The 19788-nt window shown below is 46.1% G+C and overlaps 9 non-coding genes and 12 pseudogenes across 9 annotated transcripts; all 21 read left to right on the top strand.

The window, feature by feature from the left end:
- Positions 1 to 6054: 6054 nt before the first annotated feature.
- Positions 6055 to 6173, top strand: LOC147794747 (5S ribosomal RNA). The gene has a single exon (XR_015413386.1). It is a non-coding gene; the product is annotated as a 5S ribosomal RNA (ribosomal RNA).
- A 287-nt stretch (positions 6174 to 6460) lies between these two features.
- On the top strand, positions 6461 to 6579 carry LOC147794746 (5S ribosomal RNA; annotated as a pseudogene).
- A 428-nt stretch (positions 6580 to 7007) lies between these two features.
- On the top strand, positions 7008 to 7126 carry LOC147794745 (5S ribosomal RNA). Its single transcript, XR_015413548.1, has one exon. It is a non-coding gene; the product is annotated as a 5S ribosomal RNA (ribosomal RNA).
- Positions 7127 to 7367: 241 nt separating this feature from the next.
- On the top strand, positions 7368 to 7485 carry LOC147794744 (5S ribosomal RNA; annotated as a pseudogene).
- A 241-nt stretch (positions 7486 to 7726) lies between these two features.
- LOC147794743 (5S ribosomal RNA) lies at positions 7727 to 7845 on the top strand (annotated as a pseudogene).
- A 241-nt stretch (positions 7846 to 8086) lies between these two features.
- LOC147794742 (5S ribosomal RNA) lies at positions 8087 to 8205 on the top strand (annotated as a pseudogene).
- Positions 8206 to 8483: 278 nt separating this feature from the next.
- Positions 8484 to 8602, top strand: LOC147794741 (5S ribosomal RNA; annotated as a pseudogene).
- Positions 8603 to 9251: 649 nt separating this feature from the next.
- On the top strand, positions 9252 to 9370 carry LOC147794740 (5S ribosomal RNA; annotated as a pseudogene).
- Positions 9371 to 9657: 287 nt separating this feature from the next.
- On the top strand, positions 9658 to 9776 carry LOC147794739 (5S ribosomal RNA; annotated as a pseudogene).
- A 242-nt stretch (positions 9777 to 10018) lies between these two features.
- On the top strand, positions 10019 to 10137 carry LOC147794738 (5S ribosomal RNA). The gene has a single exon (XR_015413474.1). It is a non-coding gene; the product is annotated as a 5S ribosomal RNA (ribosomal RNA).
- Positions 10138 to 10424: 287 nt separating this feature from the next.
- On the top strand, positions 10425 to 10543 carry LOC147794737 (5S ribosomal RNA; annotated as a pseudogene).
- A 288-nt stretch (positions 10544 to 10831) lies between these two features.
- On the top strand, positions 10832 to 10950 carry LOC147794736 (5S ribosomal RNA; annotated as a pseudogene).
- Positions 10951 to 11189: 239 nt separating this feature from the next.
- Positions 11190 to 11308, top strand: LOC147794735 (5S ribosomal RNA). Its single transcript, XR_015413476.1, has one exon. It is a non-coding gene; the product is annotated as a 5S ribosomal RNA (ribosomal RNA).
- A 237-nt stretch (positions 11309 to 11545) lies between these two features.
- On the top strand, positions 11546 to 11664 carry LOC147794734 (5S ribosomal RNA). The gene has a single exon (XR_015413462.1). It is a non-coding gene; the product is annotated as a 5S ribosomal RNA (ribosomal RNA).
- Positions 11665 to 11906: 242 nt separating this feature from the next.
- Positions 11907 to 12025, top strand: LOC147794733 (5S ribosomal RNA; annotated as a pseudogene).
- Positions 12026 to 16932: 4907 nt separating this feature from the next.
- LOC147794732 (5S ribosomal RNA) lies at positions 16933 to 17051 on the top strand. Its single transcript, XR_015413466.1, has one exon. It is a non-coding gene; the product is annotated as a 5S ribosomal RNA (ribosomal RNA).
- Positions 17052 to 17338: 287 nt separating this feature from the next.
- LOC147794731 (5S ribosomal RNA) lies at positions 17339 to 17457 on the top strand. Its single transcript, XR_015413468.1, has one exon. It is a non-coding gene; the product is annotated as a 5S ribosomal RNA (ribosomal RNA).
- Positions 17458 to 18101: 644 nt separating this feature from the next.
- Positions 18102 to 18220, top strand: LOC147794730 (5S ribosomal RNA). The gene has a single exon (XR_015413556.1). It is a non-coding gene; the product is annotated as a 5S ribosomal RNA (ribosomal RNA).
- A 643-nt stretch (positions 18221 to 18863) lies between these two features.
- LOC147794729 (5S ribosomal RNA) lies at positions 18864 to 18982 on the top strand (annotated as a pseudogene).
- Positions 18983 to 19225: 243 nt separating this feature from the next.
- Positions 19226 to 19344, top strand: LOC147794728 (5S ribosomal RNA). The gene has a single exon (XR_015413277.1). It is a non-coding gene; the product is annotated as a 5S ribosomal RNA (ribosomal RNA).
- Positions 19345 to 19586: 242 nt separating this feature from the next.
- Positions 19587 to 19705, top strand: LOC147794727 (5S ribosomal RNA; annotated as a pseudogene).
- Positions 19706 to 19788: the final 83 nt, after the last annotated feature.

Genomic DNA, 19788 nt, shown 5'->3' with positions numbered 1-19788 from the left:
GACATGTGAGTGGGGGCGTCCTATGCAATGAGTATTGCATAAGATCGGTCCATGAAGAAAACCACTCTCACTTTATAATGTCGTTTACTGTTGAGACTGATTTTCTTTTCATTCAATAACCTAGGTAACTCGGTTTTAATCCTGAGCTAACCATGAACTCCTGTTTATTCGGAATTATCCTTAGATTTGCATGGGTGAGAGTGGCTCTAGTTCGCCGACTCAATAGGCCTCCCATTTCAGGGGTAAGACTGGGTGAATGGCTGGGGACGTGGGGTGCAAGATGGAATTCACTCCTACCCACTTTTAGGGATAGAAGAAAGGTAGTTCCCTTAAGCACTGACTCCAAGTCTTGAACATGGGGCCCCACTCTCTCATTGCCCTGAGAGGGATTCGGTTTACTGGTTGGACCACAAACCAATTGTTCATTAGAGGATCAGTGAGACATAAGGAACAAGAAGTAACTTTAGGGGTAAAACGGTAAATTGACCTAGCTCTAGTTACGAACAACCTGTGAAGGATCGACTTACTAATCATGGTTTATCAAATGGACAGAAATATACCTATAGTGAGGGGAGTGCAACTACTAGGCTATAGTGGAGTGTCCTAGTAGTTTACGAATGTTGGTTAACAAGGTTAATGAGTTTAGCCGGTTAATCTTGGATCGTTGGAGCCCATGATCTATAGGTTCATTAGGTCCCTCTGCTAGCTCATATCGGACTAAACCATAGAACAGTGTGACAAGTGAGTTCGAAGTGTTCGAATTCAAATTAGGGAATATGCACTACATATATACGATATATTTAACCGCATTTTTGTTTTATTTACGAATTAAACAAAAGGAGAGAATCGAAGATATTTAAATAAGATTTAAATATCTTAATGAATTATGTGTCGGAATTGATTGGGATTGACATTTGAATTAATATTAAATATTAATTAAATAGTTTAATTAATCATTTAATGTTACTTTAATTTGAAATTCATTATTCAAATTAATTGTTGAATTGAAATGAAGAAAGTCTTCATTTAATGGAAAAATCCATGTGGAATTTTGAGGTGTCAAAATTTGGTTTAACCAAACTTGCATGTTTGCCAAATAAACCCCACAAGTTTGAGTGGGATTTTGAGTGTCAAAATTTGGTTAACTCAAACATGCATGCTTGCCACATAATCCCAAACATTTGAGTGTAATTTTAAGTGTCAAAATTTGGTGATCTCAAATTTGCATGAACATGCAAACATCACTCTTTAAATAGAGTGATCATTGTACATGGAAGGTCTTCTTCTTCTTGGTGGAAAACCTTGAGAAAGACCTCTCACAAACATCTCTTCACATATACAAAATCCCTTCCAAGTTTAGTCACTCACCAGATTCCACAATCTCGTTCTAAGGCCGGAGGATAGTGGAGAAGACACTAGTGGTGGTTCGAAACCGGTTCGTGAGGAAAAAGGAGTTTGAACTACAAAAGGTTAATATCTAAACTAATTAAGTTTTAATACTTATGAACATGCTAGTTATATACTATAATAATGTTCTTAAAGTGCCTAAGATCCAAATTGCTTCCGCATGAATGAAATTTGTGGTTGCTAAAGTGGATGTTTTTGGTTTTGGCATTTTCTTTTTATGCTTCCATTTGATACAATTATTGTAATAAGCCTAATGTGTATGGGCTTTTAATGAATGAAGAAATGTCTGTAAGTTTTATGGAGTCATTAGAGTCCATTTTAGGTTGTAATTGATTGAAAATGGAAGAGATAGCAAGCTGAACCGAAGAAGATGGAAGAGGCGGTTCGGGTATTTTTTCTGCCGTTGGGGTCCGATTCAACGTTATTAAGGGTTGGATCGCCCAGTTCATGATCCTCGGGAGCGGCTCAAGTTATTTTTAATTATTAGTGTAATAATTTAGTTAAATGCTTGCTTTAAAATGCCAAAACCAACCCACTTTAGTGTGTTTAATTAATTATGCATTATGAATGTATGTTTTAATTAAATAGAAAATGTATATGCATAAAGTATGTCATATAGATTTAAAATCTCACCATAGGCTAAGCATGTTTCATGCATTCCAAGTATGTTATAAGTGTTATAATGTATAGTATGCATGTTTAGGGTTCCATGTGTGATAGATATAAATTTTTATATTATTGCATGGAATGGTTGATTAATTGTTATATAAAGCATGTTAGATGCATGTTATAGGTTATTTTCAACGTCATAAAACGAGATAGACGTTAAAATCTATAATAAAGATAAGTGCTTGCTCACTTAGGGTTAAGACCCTAGCACGATCAATTTTAATAGTTAAAATAGGTCGATGTCTTACGAAATTGCGGTTACGAGAAAGCTCACTTGGCACGATCTTGTCTAAGGCTGGAGGTACTTAAGTTGACGGTTTACGGAACACCTACTACCTGGAGATCGGACTAGTACTTGAGCTTAGTTAGCCCAGTTTTATGAGCATGCTTAAGTAAGATTTAGAAAAATCACCTAGACTTAAGTTATATTTAATTAGCTGGAATATACTTAAGTAATGAGTATTCCCAACCATCTAAAATACTTAGTGGGAGGAAAAAGGTGTATAAGATACATCGTTTTCTTTTCACGCTCTCTGTAAAATTCACACAGTGAGATTCATGCTCGGCCTCGTGTCGCCCTGGGAGCGTCCTCCATTCGGAAGGTATTTGCATGAGTCAATAACAAGGTGAATAGAGAAAGTATTTATAGTAAGTGGGAGAAGGAATTATGTCAAATACGTCCTATGGTCTCCACCACTAGGTTGCACCGTGAGGTTCCCATGTTCCACCTGCATGTTGCCCTAGAGCAACTACCCATTCGGAGGGTCGTAACATGGGAGTCGAAACAACGCAAACTCCAGAAATGGGATAGGATTTCTTAGGTCCGTTCCCAACTTTGGCTTTTTCATTCGATAGCATTGTTGGGACCGATCTATGAGGTCTGAAAATGGCGGGTCACACTTACGAAGAAATACTAAGAGTTGGTATATTCTTGACCAAAACAGCGATAACTAAGAACACTATAGGAACAAGAGTTATTATGGGAATAGTGTTTAAGTCAAGAATGTCTTGATTTAGTGAATGAGTAATTGACTGCCACTCGGTAGCAGTTGCTCTAACTCACTAAAGTATCGTTGCAAATTAATAATGATTTGGGTACATTATTACATTTGCTAAAACTGATTGGATTAAACAGGATTAAGTCAAATCACTAATAGAATTTTCTTTATATCACAGCATGACAAACTCAATAGTACAATTACTCGCTTCTGAGAAATTAAACGGCGACAACTACACAACTTGGAAATCAAACCTAAACACAATACTGGTCATTGATGATTTAAAGTTTGTTTTAACTGAGGAGTGTCCTCCAAACCCCAGCTCAAATGCAAACCGAACAGTTTGGGATGCATATGACAGATGGATAAAGGCAAATGATAAAGCCCGAGTGTACATTCTAGCCAGCATATCTGATGTTTTGGCTAAGAAACACGATGTTATGGGTACTGCTAAAGAGATTATGGAATCTCTAAAAGGGATGTTTGGACAACCGTCCTTCTCCCTTAGACATGAAGCCATAAAATACATTTACAACTGCCGTATGAAAGAAGGGACCTCAGTTAGAGAACATGTCCTAGACATGATGGTCTATTTCAAGGTGGCAGAAAAAAATGAAGCTGTCATTGATGAGAAGAGTCAAGTCAGTTTTATCATGATGTCTCTTCTAAAGAGCTTCTTCCAGTTCCGCACCAATGTGGTTATGAACAAAATAGAATATAACTTGACTGTTCTTCTCAATGAGCTACAGACTTATCAGTCCCTCTTAATGAACAAGGGACAAACAGGAGAAGCAAATGTTGCTATCTCCAAGAAATTACTACGAGGATCGTCCTCCAAAAATAAGTCTAGACCTTCAACTTCTAAAAGTGTTTTGATGAAGAAGAAGGGTAAAGGGAAAAATAAGATTCCTACTAACCGCAAACACAAGGTTCAAAAAGCAGATAAAGGAAAATGTTTCCATTGCAATGAAAACGGGCACTGGAAGAGAAACTGCCCAAAATACCTTGCAGAGAAGAAAGCCGAAAAGACACAACAAGGTAAATATGATTTACTCGTTGTAGAAATATGTTTAGTAGAGTATGACAACTCAACTTGGATACTAGATTCAGGGGCGACTAATCATATTTGTTCTTTTTACTAGGAAACTAGCTCCTGGAGAATACTTGCGGACGGCGAGATAACACTCAGGGTTGGAACAGGAGAGGTTGTCTCAGCAAGATCAGTAGGAAATTTAAAGTTGTTTTTTGGAGATAGATTCATTATATTAAATCATGTACTTTTTGTTCCTGAAATGAAAATGAATCTAATATCTATCTCTTGTTTATTAGCACAATTGTATAAAGTATCTTTTGAAATCAATGAAGTGTTCATTTTCAAAAGAGGTATTCATATTTGTTCTCCAAAACTAGAAAACAACTTATATATGTTAAAACTGAGCGAAACAAAAGCTATTTTAAATACCGGGTGTTTAGAACAGCTGAAACTCAAAATAAACGACAAAAGATTTCTCCTAATACCTATCTTTGGCACTTAAGACTAGGCCACATTAATCTCAATAGGATTGAAAGATTGGTCAAAAGAGGACTTCTAAATGAGTTAGAAGACAACTCTTTACCTCCATGTGAGTATTGTCTTGAGGGTAAAATGACTAAACGATCTTTTTCCGATAAAGGTTATAGAGCCAAAGAAACCTTAGAACTCGTGCATACAGATCTCTGTGGTCCAATGAATGTCAAAGCACGAGGAGGGTATGAATATTCATCAGTTTTATTGATGATTATTCAAGGTATGGCTATCTTTACTTAATGCATCACAAGTTCGAAGCTCTTGAAAAATTCAGAGAGTATAAGACTGAGGTTGAGAATCTATTAGGTAAAACTATTAAAACACTTCGATCAGATCGAGGAGGAGAGTACATGGACTTAAGATTTCAGGACTATATGATAGAACATGGAATAAGGTCTCAACTCTCAGCCCCTGGTATGCCTCAACAAAATGGTGTATCAGAAAGGAGAAATAGAACTCTATTAGACATGGTTCGGTCTATGATGAGTTTCGCTCAATTACCCGATCCGTTTTGGGGATATGCAGTGGAGACTGCTACATACATTTTGAACATGGTTCCTACTAAGAGTGTTTCAGAAACACCTTATGAGTTATGGAAAAGGGCGTAAAGGTAGTTTACGTCACTTCAGAATTTGGGGATGTTCAGCACATGTGTTGTTGCAAAACCCCAAGAAATTAGAACGTCGTTCATAATTATGTCTATTCGTAGGATACCCAAAAGAGACGAAAGATGGTTTGTTTTATGACCCTCAAGAAAATAGAGTGTTTGTATCAACAAACGCTACATTCTTAGAGGAAGACCACGTAAGAAATCATCAACCTCGTAGCAAATAAGTATTAAGTGAGATTTCTAAAGAAGCTACTGATAAAACAACAAGAGTTGTTGATCAAGCTGGTTCTTCAACAAGAGTTGTTGATGGAGCTGACAATTCTGGTCAATCACATTCTTCTCAAGAGTTGAGAATGCCTCGACGTAGTGGGAGGGTTATAACTCAACCCGATCGTTACTTAGGTTTGGCAGAAACTCAAGTCATCATACCTGATGATGGCGTTGAGGATCCATTGACCTATAAACAGGCAATGAATTAAGAAGATAGAGATCAGTGGATTAAAGCCATGAATCTTGAAATGGAGTCAATGTACTTCAATTCAGTCTGGGAACTTGTAGATCAACCAGTTGGGTGACCACTAGGGAAGTCCTCGTGTTACACCCTTTTTTATTTTTTATTTTTTATTTCTTATTCCTTTTGCTCGTTATTTCAATTTCTCCCCGTTCTTTTCTTTCTATCTTTACAAATGGCAACCTACCCCGCCCCCGCTCATGCCCATCACATTTCTTCTACCTGACGTGTCCGCACAGACCCCGGTGGCCGTTCCGCATGCGTTAAATGGAATCTGTGCGCATTGCATGTAGGGTGCGATCATACCAGCACTAATGCACCGGATCCCATCAGAACTCCGTAGTCAAGCGTGCTTGGGCGAGAGTAGTACTAAGTTGGGTGACCACTTGGGAAGTCCTCGTGTTGCACCACTTTTTTTTATTTTTTATTTCTTATTTCTTTTGCTCGTGTTGCACCCCTTTTTTTATTTTTTATTTCTTATTTGTTTTGCTCGTTAAGTCAATTTCTCCCCGTTCTTTTCTTCCTGTCTTTTCAACAAATGGCAACCTCTCCCACCCCCGCTCACGCCCATCGCGTTTCTTCTCCCCGACGTGTCCGCGCGGGCCCCACTGGTCATTCCCAGCACGTGCGTGCACCCACCGTTGCCTCGATCATGCTGCCCCGCATGCGTTAAATGCAATCTGTGCGCATTGCATGTTGGGTGCGATCATTCCAGCACTAATGCACCGGATCCCATCAGAACTACGCAGTCAAGCTTGCTTGGGCGAGAGTAGTACTAAGTTGGGTGACAACTTGGGAAGTCCTCGTGTTGCACCCCTTTTTATTTTTCTTTATTTCTTATTTCTTTTGCTCGTGTTGCACCCCTTTTTATTTTTCTTTATTTCTTATTTCTTTTGCTCGTGTTGCACCCCTTTTTATTATTCTTTATTTCTTATTTCTTTTGCTCGTGATGCACCTCTTTTTATTATTTTTTATTTCTTATTTCTTTTGCTCGTGTTGCACCCCTTTTTTTATTTTTTATTTCTTATTTATTTTGCTCGTTAAGTCAATTTCTCCCCGTTCTTTTCTTCCTGTCTTTTCAACAAATGGCCACCTCCCCCGCCCCCGCTCACGCCCATCGCGTTTCTTCTCCCCGACGTATCCGTGCGGGCCCCACCGGACGTTCCCAGCACTTGCGTGCACCCACCGTTGCCACGATCATGCCGCTCCGCATGCGTTAAATGCAATCTGTGCGCATTGCATGTCGGGTGCGATCATACCAGCACTAATGCACCGGATCCCATCAGAACTCCACAGCTAAGCGTGCTTGGGCGAGAGTAGTACTAAGTTGGGTGACCACTTGGGAAGTCCTCATGTTGCACTCCTTTTTATTATTTTTTATTTCTTATTTGTTTTGCTCGTTAAGTCAATTTCTCCCCGTTCTTTTCTTCCTGTCTTTTCAACAAATGGCAACCTCTCCCACCCCCGCTCACGCCCATCGCGTTTCTTCTCCCCGACGTATCTGTGCGGGCCCTACCGGACGTTCCCAGCACTTGCGTGCACCCACCGTTGCCACGATCATGCCGCTCCGCATGCGTTAAATGCAATCTGTGCGCATTGCATGTCGGGTGCGATCATACCAGCACCAATGCACCGGATCCCATCAGAACTCCACAGTAAGCATGCTTGGGCGAGAGTAGTACTAAGTTAGGTGACCACTTGGGAAGTCCTCGTGTTGCACCCCTTTTTTTTATTTTTTATTTCTTATTTCTTTTGCTCGTTATTTCAATTTCTCCCCGTTCTTTTCTTCCTGTCTTTTCAACAAATGGCAACCTCCCCTGCCCCCGCTCATGCCCATCGCGTTTCTTCTCCCCGACGTGTCCGCGCGGTCCTCGCCGGCCGTTCCCAGCACGTGCGTGCACCCACCATTGCCTCGATCATGCCGCACCGCATTCGTTAAATGCAATCTGTGCGCATTGCAAGTCGGGTGCGATCATACCAGCACTAATGCACCGGATCCCATCAGTACTTTGCAGTCAAGCGTGCTTGGGCGAGAGTAGTACTAAGTTGGGTGACCAATTGGGAAGTCCTCGTGTTGCACACCTTTTTATTATTTTTTATTTGTTATTTCTTTTGCTCGTTATTTCAATTTCTCCCCGTTCTTTTCTTCCTGTCTTTTCAACAAATGGCAACCTCCCCCACCCCCGCTCACGCCCATCGCGTTTCTTCTCTCCGATATGTCTGCGCGGGCCCCGCCGGCCGTTCCCAGCACGTGCGTGCACCCACCGTTGCCTGGATCATGCCGCCCCACATGCGTTAAATGCAATCTGTGCGCATTGCATGTTAGGTGCGTTCATACCAGCACTAATGCACAAGATCCGATCAGAACTCCGCAGTCAAGCGTGCTTGGGCAAGAGTAGTACTAAGTTGGGTGACCACTTGGGAAGTTCTCGTGTTGCATCCCTTTTTATTATTTTTTTATTTCTTATTTCTTTTGCTCGTGTTGCACCCCTTTTTTTATTTTTTATTTCTTATCTCTTTTGCTCGTTATCCCCGTTCTTTTCTTCCTGTCTTTTCAACAAATGACAACCTCCCCCGCCCCCACTCATGCCCATCGCGTTTCTTCTCCCCGATGTGTCCGCGCGGGCCCTGCCGGCCGTTCCACGCACGTGCGTGCACCCACCGTTGCCTCGATCATGTCGCCCCGCATGCGTTAAATGCAATCTGTGCGTATTGCATGTTGGGTGAGATCATACCAGCACTAATGCACCAGATCCCATCAGAACTCCGCAGTTAAGCGTGCTTGGGCGAGAGTAGTACTAAGTTGGGTGATCACTTGGGAAGTCCTCTTGTTGCACCCATTTTTATTATTTTTTATTTTTTATTTCTTTTTCTCGTGTTGCACCCCTTTTTTTATTTTTTATTTCTTATTTCTTTTGCTCGTTATTTCAATTTCTCCCCGTTCTCTTCTTCCTGTCTTTTTAACAAATGGCAACCTCCCCCGCCCCCGCTCACGCCCATTGCGTTTCTTCTCACCGACGTGTCCGTGCGGGCCCCGCCTGCCGTTCCCAGCACATGCGTGCACCCACTGTTGCCTCGATCATGCCGCCCCGCATGCGTTAAATGCAATCAGTGCGCATTGCATGTCGGTTGCAATCATACCAACACTAATGCACTGTATCCCATCAGAACTCCACAGTCAAGCGTGCATGGGCGAGAGTAGTACTAAGTTGGGTGACCAATTGGGAAGTCCTTATGGTTCACCCCTTTTTTTATCCTCGTGTTTTTCTTATTTCTTTTGCTCGTTATTTCAATTTCTCCCCGTTCTTTCTTTCCTGTCTTTTCAACAAATGGCAACCTCGCCCGCCCCCGCTCACGCCCATCGCATTTCTTCTCCCCGATGTGTCCGCGCGGGCCCTGCCGGCCGTTCCACGCACGTGCGTGCACCCACCGTTGCCTCGATCATGTCGCCCCGCATGCGTTAAATGCAATCTGTGCGTATTGCATGTTGGGTGAGATCATACCAGCACTAATGCACCGGATCCTATCAGAACTCTGCAGTCAAGCGTGCTTGGGCGAGAGTAGTACTAAGTTGGGTGACCACTTGGGAAGTTCTCGTGTTGCACCCCTTTTTATTATTTTTTATTTCTTATTTCTTTTGCTCGTGTTGCACCCCTTTTTTTATTTTTTATTTTTTATTTCTTTGATTCGTTATTTCAATTTCTCCTCATTCTTTTCTTCCTGTCTTTTCAACAAATGGCAACCTCCCCAACCCATGCTCACGCCCATCGCGTTTCTTCTCCTCGACGTGTCCGCGCAGGCCCCGCCTGCCGTTCCCCGCATGTGTGTGCACCCACCGTTGCCTCGATCATGCTGCCCCGCATGCGTTAAATGCAATCTGTGCGCATTGCATGTCGGGTGCGATCATACCAGCACTAATGCACCGGAACCCATCAGAACTCCACAGGTAAGCGTGCTTGGGCGAGAGTAGTACTAAGTTGGGTGACCACTTGGGAAGTCCTCTTGTTGCACCCCTTTTTTTATCCTCGTGTTTTTCTTATTTCTTTTGCTCGTTATTTTATTTTCTCCCCGTTCTTTTCTTCCTGTCTTTTCAACAAATGGCAACCTCTCCCGCCCCCGCTCACGCCCATCGCGTTTCTTCTCCCCGACGTGTCCGCGCAGGCCCCGCCGGCTGTTCCCTTACGTGCGTGCACCCACCGTTGCCTCGATCATGCCGCCCCGCATGCGTTAAATGCAATCTGTGCGCATTTCATGTCGGGTGCGATCATACCAGCACTAATGCACCGGATCCCATCAGAACTCCGCAGTGAAGCGTGCTTGGGCGAGAGTAGTACTAAGTTGGGTGACAACTTGGGAAGTCCTCGTGTTGCACCCCTTTATATTATTTTTTATTTCTTATGTCTTTTGCTCGTGTTGCACCCCTTTTTTTATTTTTTATTTCTTATTTCTTTTGCTCGTTATTTCAATTTCTCCCCGTTCTTTTCTTCCTGTCTTTTCAACAAATGGAAACCTCCCCCGCCCCCGCTCACGCCCATCGCGTTTCTTCTCCCCGACGTGTCCGCGCGGGCCCCGCCGGCCGTTCCCAACACATGCGTGCACCCACCGTTGCCTCGATCATGCCGCCCCGCATGCGTTAAATGCAATCTGTGCGCATTGCATGTCGGGTGCGATCATACCAGTACTAATGCACCGGATCCCATCAGAACTCCGTTGGTAAGCGTGCTTGGGCGAGAGTAGTACTAAGTTTGGTGACCATATGTGAAGTCCTCGTGTTGCACCCCTTTTTATTATTTTTTATTTCTTATTTCTTTTGCTCGTGTTGCACCCCTTTTTTTATTTTTTTATTTCTTATTTCTTTTGCTCGTTATTTCAATTTCTCCCCATTCTTTTCTTCCTGTCTTTTCAACAAATGGCAACCTCCCCAACCCCCGCTCACACCCATCGCGTTTCTTCTCCTCGACGTGTCCGCGTGGGCCCCGCCTGCCGTTCCCAGCACGTGCGTGCACCCACCGTTGCCTCGATCATGCCGCCCCGCATGCGTTAAATGCAATCTGTGTGCATTGCATGTCGGGTGGGATCATACCAGCACTAATGCACCGGATCCCATCAGAACTCCACAGGTAAGCGTGCTTGGGCGAGAGTAGTACTAAGTTGGGTGACCAATTGGGAAGTCCTCGTGTTGAACCCCTTTTTTATTTTTTATTTCTTATTTCTTTTGTTCGTTATTTCAATTTCTCCCCGTTCTTTTCTTCCTGTCTTTTCAACAAATGGCAACCTCCCCCGTCCCCGCTCACGCCCATCGCATTTCTTCTCCCCGAGGTGTCCGCGCGGGCCCCGCCGGCCGTACCCAGCACGTGCGTGTACCCACCGTTGCCTCGATCATGCCGCCCCGCATCCGTTAAATGCAATCTATGCGCATTGCATGTCGGGTGCGATCATACCAGCACTAATGCACCGGATCCCATCAGAACTCCGCAGGTAAGCGTGCTTGTGCGAGAGTAGTACTAAGTTGGGTGACCACTTGGGAAGTCCTCGTGTTGCACCCCTTTTATTTTTTATTTCTTATTTCTTTTGCTTGTTATTTCAATTTCTCCCCGTTTTTTTCTTCCTGCCTTTTCAACAAATGGCAACCTCCCCCGCCCCCGCTCACGCCCATCGCGTTTCTTCTCTCCGACGTGTCCGCGCGGGTCTCGCTGGCCATTCCCAGCACGTGTGTGCACCCACCGTTGCCTTGATCATGCCGCCCCGCATGCGTTGAATGTAATCTGTGCGCATTGAATGTCGGGTGCGATCATACCAGCACTAATGCACCGGATCCCATCAGAACTCTGCAGGTAAGCGTGCTTGGGCGAGAGTAGTACTAAGTTGGGTGACCACTTGGGAAGTCCTCGTGTTGCATCCCTTTTTTATCCTCGTGTTTTTCTTATTTCGTTTGCTCGTTATTTCAATTTCTCCCCGTTCTTTTCTTCCTGTCTTTTCAACAAATGGCAACCTCCCCCGCCCCCGCTCACACCCATCGCGTTTCTTCTCCCTGACGTGTCCGCGTGGGCCTCGCCGGCCGTTCCCAGCACGTGCGTGCACCCACCGTTGGCTCGATCATGCCGCCCCGCATGCGTTAAATGCAATCTGTGCGCATTGCATGTCGGGTGCGATCATACCAGTACTAATGCACCGGATCCCATCAGAACTCCGTTGGTAAGCGTGCCTTGGCGAGAGTAGTACTAAGTTGGGTGACCATATGTGAAGTCCTCGTGTTGCACCCCTTTTTTTATCCTAGTGTTTTTCTTATTTCTTTTGCTCGTTATTTCAATTTCTCCCCGTTCTTTTCTTCCTGTCTTTTCAACAAATGGCAACCTCCCCCGCCCCCGCTCATGCCCATCGCGTTTCTTCTCCCCGACGTGTCCGCGCATGCCCCGCCGGCCGTTCTCAGTGACACAATCGCGATTTCGAAGGCAGCGGACTAGCGATTGTGCGGCACTCACTTTCCAGCGACAAGTGAGCTTAAGCCAATTTGTTCTTGCGTCGCCTACGGCCAAGCGACGTACGATCGAGCCTCTAGCCTCGGTTTTAAAAGAAGGTTTTAGAAAACGAGGAGAGAGAGAGATTTTCGAAAGAGAGATTTTGGAAAGAGACGTTATATAGGCAAGCAAGAGAAAGATGACAACGGCTTAGGATATATAACCTTGGGTAGGGAGAAGTTGACAACTAGTCATATCCCCCTATAGTACATTCTGAGCCATTTTAAGTCTGGCAGGCCTAGACATGATATTTTTGAGGCGTCATACGCCCTAGAATTTCAAAAGGAAAAATACTAGAATGAAAAGACATGACAAGGGTTGGCTTGTCATGGGCATGCGGCCATGGGCAACATGCCCTGGACGAGCATGACCGTGACATCCTTCCCCACCTAATTGGTTGACGACCCCGTCAACCGACTACTTTCAAACCTGGCGAGTAGGTGGCGGCGGAGTTTAGATCTTCGGCGCGTTCCCAGCTTGTTTCCTCTGTAGGGAGATTCTTCCATTTGACAAGGAATTCACGAATCGTCCGTACAGGTCTTCCTATCTTCCTAACCCTATCGGCTAGGATCTCTTCTACTTCTTTCGTTTCTTTCTGCTTCAGATTGATGCTCGGTCTTGTGGTTGCATTCCGTTGGTCGTCGTCTGGGTCAGGGTGATAAGGCTTCAAGTTGCTCACATGAATTACTGGGTGGATTTTCATCCATGCGGGTAGTGCAACTCGGTAGGAGGTAGCCCCAATCTTTTTGAGGACTTCAACCGGGCCTTCATATTTTCGAACTAGTCTCTGGTCCTTTCGGCTGCGAAATCTGATCTGTTCTGGTCGCAGCTGGATAAGAACTTGATCTCCTGCTCGGAATTGAAGGGGGTGACGTTTCTTGTCCGCCCATTTTTTCATATGCTTGGAAGCCTTCTCTAAATATGCCCGGGCTATATCTGTCGTCTGCTTCCATTCTCTTGTAAAGTTGTGAGCTTGAGGATTTTTTCCTGCAAAAGGATGTTCAATAATATGGGGTAAGGCCGGTTGTCTTCCACTTACAATTTCGAAGGGACTCTTCCCTGTAGACGAGCTTGTTTGGCAATTGAAGCAAAATTTGGCGACATCTAACAGTTGTATCCAGTTCTTTTGGTGAGCGTCGACGAAGTGACGTAAGTATTCTTCGAGCAAGCAATTGAACCGTTCTTTTTGTCCATCGGTTTGAGGGTGATAACTCGAGGAGATGTTTAAGGTTGTTCCCAAGAGATACTGTCTCCAGACTCGAAGGCAATGGACTACAGCCAGCATTTCTTTCTCAGAGACAGTGTATCTTCGTTCGGCATCGTTGAGCTTTCGACTTTCGTAAGCCATCGGATGGCCTTCTTGAATAAGGACCCCACCTAGAGCAAAGTTGGAAGCATCGGTTTCTATTTCAAATGGCTTTGTGACATCTACCAACCTGAGGACAGGACCCCTCGTCATGGTTGATTTCAGATTTTTAAAGGCCATTTGACAATCATTCGACCACGACCAAGGGTGGTCTTTCTTCAACAGCTCTGTCAATGGGGCGGCTCGTCGTGAAAACCCTTCGACGAACCGCCTATAGTAGTTGGCTAATCCTAAGAAGGACCGCAACTCAGATTCGGAAGTAGGAACCTTCCAGTCTTGGATAGCTTTTATCTAGTCGCTATCCATACTAATTTGTCCACATCTGACGACATGTCCAAGGAAGTTGATGCATGTTTGTGCGAGGGCACATTTCTCTTTCTTCACATACAGTTGGTTCTGCCGTAGCTTGTCAAACACCAGCTTCAAGTGCACTTTGTGTTCCTCGAGGGTTGTGCTGTAAACAACGATGTCGTCGAGGTATACTATGACGAACTGATCCAGGTATTCGTATAAAACCTGGTTCATCAACGTGTAGAAAGTAGCTGGGGCGTTCGTCAAGCCAAAGGGCATTACCAGGAATTCAAAGGCCCCATATCTTGTCACGCACGTCGTCTTGGGCTCGTCCCCTTCGGCAATACGTACTTGATAATACCCTGATCGCAAGTCCAACTTCGTGAAGTACTTGGCCCCGTGAATATGGTCGAACAAGTCGGATATTATTGGCAGAGGATATTTGTTGCGTACAGTCACCTTGTTTAAGGCTCTATAGTCTATGCACAGACGCAACGTCCCATCCTTCTTCTTCTGGAACAGTACGGGGGCTCTAGAAGGTGCCTTTGCAGGACGAATGAATCCCGCCTTCAGCAACTCATCCAGTTGTTTCCTCAATTCGGCTAGCGGGCAGAGCCATCCGGTATGCGTTCTTTGCTGGCGGTTTAACCCCGGGGAGAAGTTCGATTTCATGGTCAATGCCTCGACGAGGTGGTAGTGTTTGGGGTAGACTCTCTGGCATTATGTCGGTATAGCTGTTTAGAACTTCCTTGACTTCCTCTGGGACAGTCTCTTCGATGGTTGCTTCTTCCATCAGCGGTATGGCCATGAACGTAGGTTCCTCTCGCACGAGTCCCCTTTTCAGCTGTATGGCCGAGATCATTCGAAGAATAACCGGTTGCTTGATGATTGCAGGTATTACTGTGGGGTTGCGGTCGGTGATCACCAAGCATTTGGCCAGTGGCATTGGGATGACCTTGTGTTCTAGGAGGAACAACATCCCAAGTACCACGTCGAAGTCGTCCATGCGAACCACGACAAGGTCTAGCTCTCCAGTCCAATCCCCTATTTTGAAGGGGACTCCTTTGGAAACTCCCACAATAGGCAAGGCCTCGGAGTTGACAGCTTTCATCTTCCCCGGGTCTTTTCCTATGGTGAGTCCCAATCTTCGGGCTTCTTGATCGGCAATGAAGTTGTGGGTTGCTCCAGAGTCTATCAGAGTGCTCTTGCTCGGTCAAGAATTTATGGTTGCTTCTACGAACATGAGCCCTTTCTCTATTATCTCCTTCGGTTCAACTTTCCGTTGGAGGGCTGACAAGAATTTGAGTGCGCCCATTCGGGGGTTGTCGTGATCTTCTTTCTTGTCTAGCATAGTCTCGACCCTTGCCTCATTGCTCTCTTGAATGGACACTTGGAGCGCAGTGAGAGAGGCCCGATGAGGACAGTAGGATACCTTGTGGGGGCCTTTACACAGTATGCATTGCAAAGGCGTCGTCGGGTGGTTCTTTTGATGGTAAGGCCCTCGAGATGTCCCCGCTTGGTTGTTCTAAGGAGGTCTATCCGTCCATCCACTCGGTCTGTTGGGGCTTCCATTTCGATGACCTGGTGGCCTGTATGTTTTGCCCCCATTGTTTGGGGCCGGTGTCATTCTTCTTTGGGATCCTGCTTCATTCCCACAGTTTACGAGTCTCTCGGCGCAGGCCATTGCGGCAGCTAGGGTTTGGACCCTGTTCTCATGTATCTTTGTCTTGGCCCACGGCTGTAGCCCATTTATAAAGAAGAACACCTTGTCCTTCTCTGCTGTGCCCCTGATATCTAGCATCAGGGTTGAGAACTGTCTGACGTAGTCCCGTATGTTTCCAGTGTGTTTCAGGGCTACTATTTTCTCCATTGCTATATGTCCTGCGTTTTCGGGGAGGAATTGTTCCCTCAACTCTCTCTTGAGGTCCTCCCATGAGTCGATGGTGCACAATCCATCCTCGATGTCTTGCACCTTCGTACGCCACCACAGTTTGGCGTCATCTATGAGATACATCGTGGCTACGGTCACCTTCTTGTCGTCGGTACAAGCCGTCGTAGCCTTGAAGTACTGTTCGACATCAAAGATGAAGTTTTCCAACTCTTTGGCGTCCCGATTCCCTTTGAAGGCTCTAGGGTCTGGGAACCTTAGTTTGTTGGATCCTGCATTAGTTTGCCCAGCCGTGACGCCCTCCACGGCTTTCATGGTCATTTCAATTCGAGTGCTCATGGCGGCCATCCTGTCTTGGAGGTCGTCGATTGTTGTTCTGAATTCATCGGCTAATCCATTGAACAAACTCATCATTGTATTTTGTAGTACGTCGAACTCTTCGCCACGTCCCTCTTTGTGTGCGATAGAGCTATCCGGACTACCAGCGGTTTTGGGCTGCTCGTAGGAGCAACTCTTTCTTCGAGCGAGGTCACTCGAAACATCAGTTCTGCGATTGGCAACCCATCCAGGCGGTTGCCCATTGCATCGACTTCTACGACTTTCTCGCTCAGTTCGGTCACCCGCTTTTCCAGGAACCGGAGCGTGTCAAGGACTTCTTTGAGGAACAGAATTTCCTCCTCTATTAGCGTAAGCCGGTCGGCTTGTGCTTTGGGTGTCGACTTTGACGTCGACATGATCTCGGAATTTATGACGTTATGGAGCTAACAAAGCTCTGATACCACTTGACACAATCGCGGTTTCGAAGGCAGCGGACTAGCGATTGTGCGGCACTCACTTTCCAGCGACAAGTGAGCTTAAACCAATTTGTTCTTGCGTCGCCTACGGCCAAGCGACGTACGATCGAGCCTCTAGCCTCAGTTTTAAAAGAAGGTTTTAGAAAACGAGGAGAGAGAGACATGACAAGGGTTGGCTTGTCATGGGCATGCGGCCATGGGCAACATGCCCTGGACGAGCATGACCGTGACACCCAGCACGTGCGTGCACCCACTGTTGCCTCAATCATGCCGCCCCGCATGCGTTAAATGCAATCTGTGGGCATTGCATGCCAGGTGCGATCATACCAGCACTAATGCACCGGATCCCATCAGAATTCCGAAGTTAAGCGTGCTTGGGCGAGAGTAGTAGTAAGTTGGGTGACCACTTGGGAAGTCCTCGTGTTGCACCCCTTTTTATTATTTTTTATTTCTTATTTCTTTTGCTCTTGTTGCACCCCTTTTTTTATTTTTTATTTCTTATTTCTTTTGCTCGTTATTTCACTTTCTCCCCGTTCTTTTCTTCCTGTCTTTTCAATAAATGGCAACCTCCCCCGCCCCCGCTCACGCCCATCGCGTATCTTCTCCCCGACGTGACCGCGCGGACCCCACCGGCCGTTCCCAACACGTGCGTGCACCCACCGTTGCCTCGATCATGACGCCCCGCATGCGCTAAATGCAATCTGTGCGCATTGCATGTCGGGTGCGATCATACCAGCACTAATGCACCGGATCCCATCAGAACTCCGCAGTCAAGGGTGCTTGGGGGAGAGTAGTACTAAGTTGGGTGACCACTTGGGAAGTCCTCGTGTTGCACCCCTTTTTATTATTTTTTATTTCTTATTTCTTTTGCTCTTGTTGCACCCCTTTTTTTATTTTTTATTTCTTATTTCTTTTGCTCGTTATTTAAATTTCTCCCCGTTCTTTTCTTCCTGTCTTTTCAACAAATGGCAACCTCCCCCGCCCCCGCTCACGCCCATCGCGTTTCTTCTCCCCGAAGTGTCCGCGCGGTCCCCGCCGGCCGTTCTCAGCATGTGCGTGCACCCACCGTTGCCTCGATCATGCCGCCCCGCATGCGTTAAATGCAATCTGTGCGCATTGCATGTCGGGTGCGATCATACCAGCACTAATGATCCGGATCCCATCAGAACTCCGCAGGTAAGCGTGCTTGGGCGAGAGTAGGTACTAAGTTGGGTGACCATATGGGAAGTCTGCACCCATTTTTTTATCCTCGTGTTTTTCTTATTTCTTTTGCTCGTTATTTCAATTTCTCCCCGTTCTTTTCTTCCTGTCTTTTCAACAAATGGCAACCTCCCCCGCCCCCGTTCACACCCATCGCGTTTCTTCTCCCCGACGTATCCGCGCGGGCCATGTCGGCCGTTCCCAGCACGTGCGTGCACCCACCGTTGCCTCGATCATGCCACCCCGCAACGCTTTAAATGCAATCTGTGCGCATTGCATGTCTGGTGCGATCATACCAGCACTAATGCACCGGATCCCATCAGAACTCCGCAGTCAAGGGTGCTTGGGGGAGAGTAGTACTAAGTTGGGTGACCACTTGGGAAGTCCTCGTGTTGCACCCCTTTTTATTATTTTTTATTTCTTATTTCTTTTGCTCTTGTTGCACCCCTTTTTTTATTTTTTATTTCTTATTTCTTTTGCTCGTTATTTAAATTTCTCCCCGTTCTTTTCTTCCTGTCTTTTCAACAAATGGCAACCTCCCCCGCCCCCGCTCACGCCCATCGCGTTTCTTCTCCCCGAAGTGTCCGCGCGGTCCCCGCCGGCCGTTCTCAGCATGTGCGTGCACCCACCGTTGCCTCGATCATGCCGCCCCGCATGCGTTAAATGCAATCTGTGCGCATTGCATGTCGGGTGCGATCATACCAGCACTAATGATCCGGATCCCATCAGAACTCCGCAGGTAAGCGTGCTTGGGCGAGAGTAGTACTAAGTTGGGTGACCATATGGGAAGTCTGCACCCATTTTTTTATCCTCGTGTTTTTCTTATTTCTTTTGCTCGTTATTTCAATTTCTCCCCGTTCTTTTCTTCCTGTCTTTTCAACAAATGGCAACCTCCCCCGCCCCCGTTCACGCCCATCGCGTTTCTTCTCCCCGACGTATCCGCGCGGGCCATGTCGGCCGTTCCCAGCACGTGCGTGCACCCACCGTTGCCTCGATCATGCCACCCCGCAACGCTTTAAATGCAATCTGTGCGCATTGCATGTCTGGTGCGATCATACCAGCACTAATGCACCGGATCCCATCAGAACTCCGCAGGTAAGCGTGCTTGGGCGAGAGTAGTACTAAGTTTGGTGACCACTTGGGAAGTCCTCGTGTTGCACCCCTTTTTTTATCCTCGTGTTTTTCTTATTTCGTTTGCTCGTTATTTCAATTTCTCCCCGTTCTTTTCTTCCTGTCTTTTCAACAAATTGCAACCTCCCCCGCCACCGCTCACGCCCATCGCGTTTCTTCTCCCCGACGTGTCCGCGTCGGCCCTGCCGGTCGTTCCCAGCATGTGCGTGCACCCACCGTTGCCTCGATCATGCCGCCCCGCATGCGTTAAATGCAATCTGTGCGCATTGCATGTCGGGTGCGATCATACCAGCACTAATGCACCGGATCCCATCAGAACTCCGCAGGTAAGCGTGCTTGGGCGAGAGTAGTACTAAGTTGGGTGACCACTTGGGAAGTCCTCGTGTTGCACCCCTTTTTTTATCCTCGTGTTTTTCTTATTTCGTTTGCTCGTTATTTCAATTTCTCCCCGTTCTTTTCTTCCTTTCTTTTCAACAAATGGCAACCTCCCCCGCCCCGCTCACGCCCATCGTGTTTCTTCTCCCTGACGTGTCCGCACGGTCCCCGTCAGCCGTTCCCAGCACGTGCGTGCACCCACCGTTGCCTCGATCATCCCGCCCCGCATGCGTTAAATTCAATCTGTGCGCATTGCATGTCGGGTGCGATCATACCAGCACTAATGCACTAGATCCCATCAGAACTCCGCAGGTAAGCGTGGTTGGGCGAGAGTAGTACTAAGTTGGGTGACCACTTGGGAAGTTCTCGTGTTGCACCCCTTTTTTTATCCTCGTGTTTTTCTTATTTCTTTTGCTCGTTATTTCAATTTCTCCCCGTTCTTTTCTTCCTGTCTTTTTAACAA

The sequence above is a fragment of the Cucurbita pepo genome, chromosome 1 (genome assembly GCF_057944985.1).
Source record: "Cucurbita pepo subsp. pepo isolate OVF chromosome 1, ASM5794498v1, whole genome shotgun sequence".
Lineage (NCBI taxonomy): Eukaryota > Viridiplantae > Streptophyta > Magnoliopsida > Cucurbitales > Cucurbitaceae > Cucurbita > Cucurbita pepo.
Note: the sequence above shows the minus strand (reverse complement) of the source record. Positions and strands in the feature narration are given on the sequence as shown.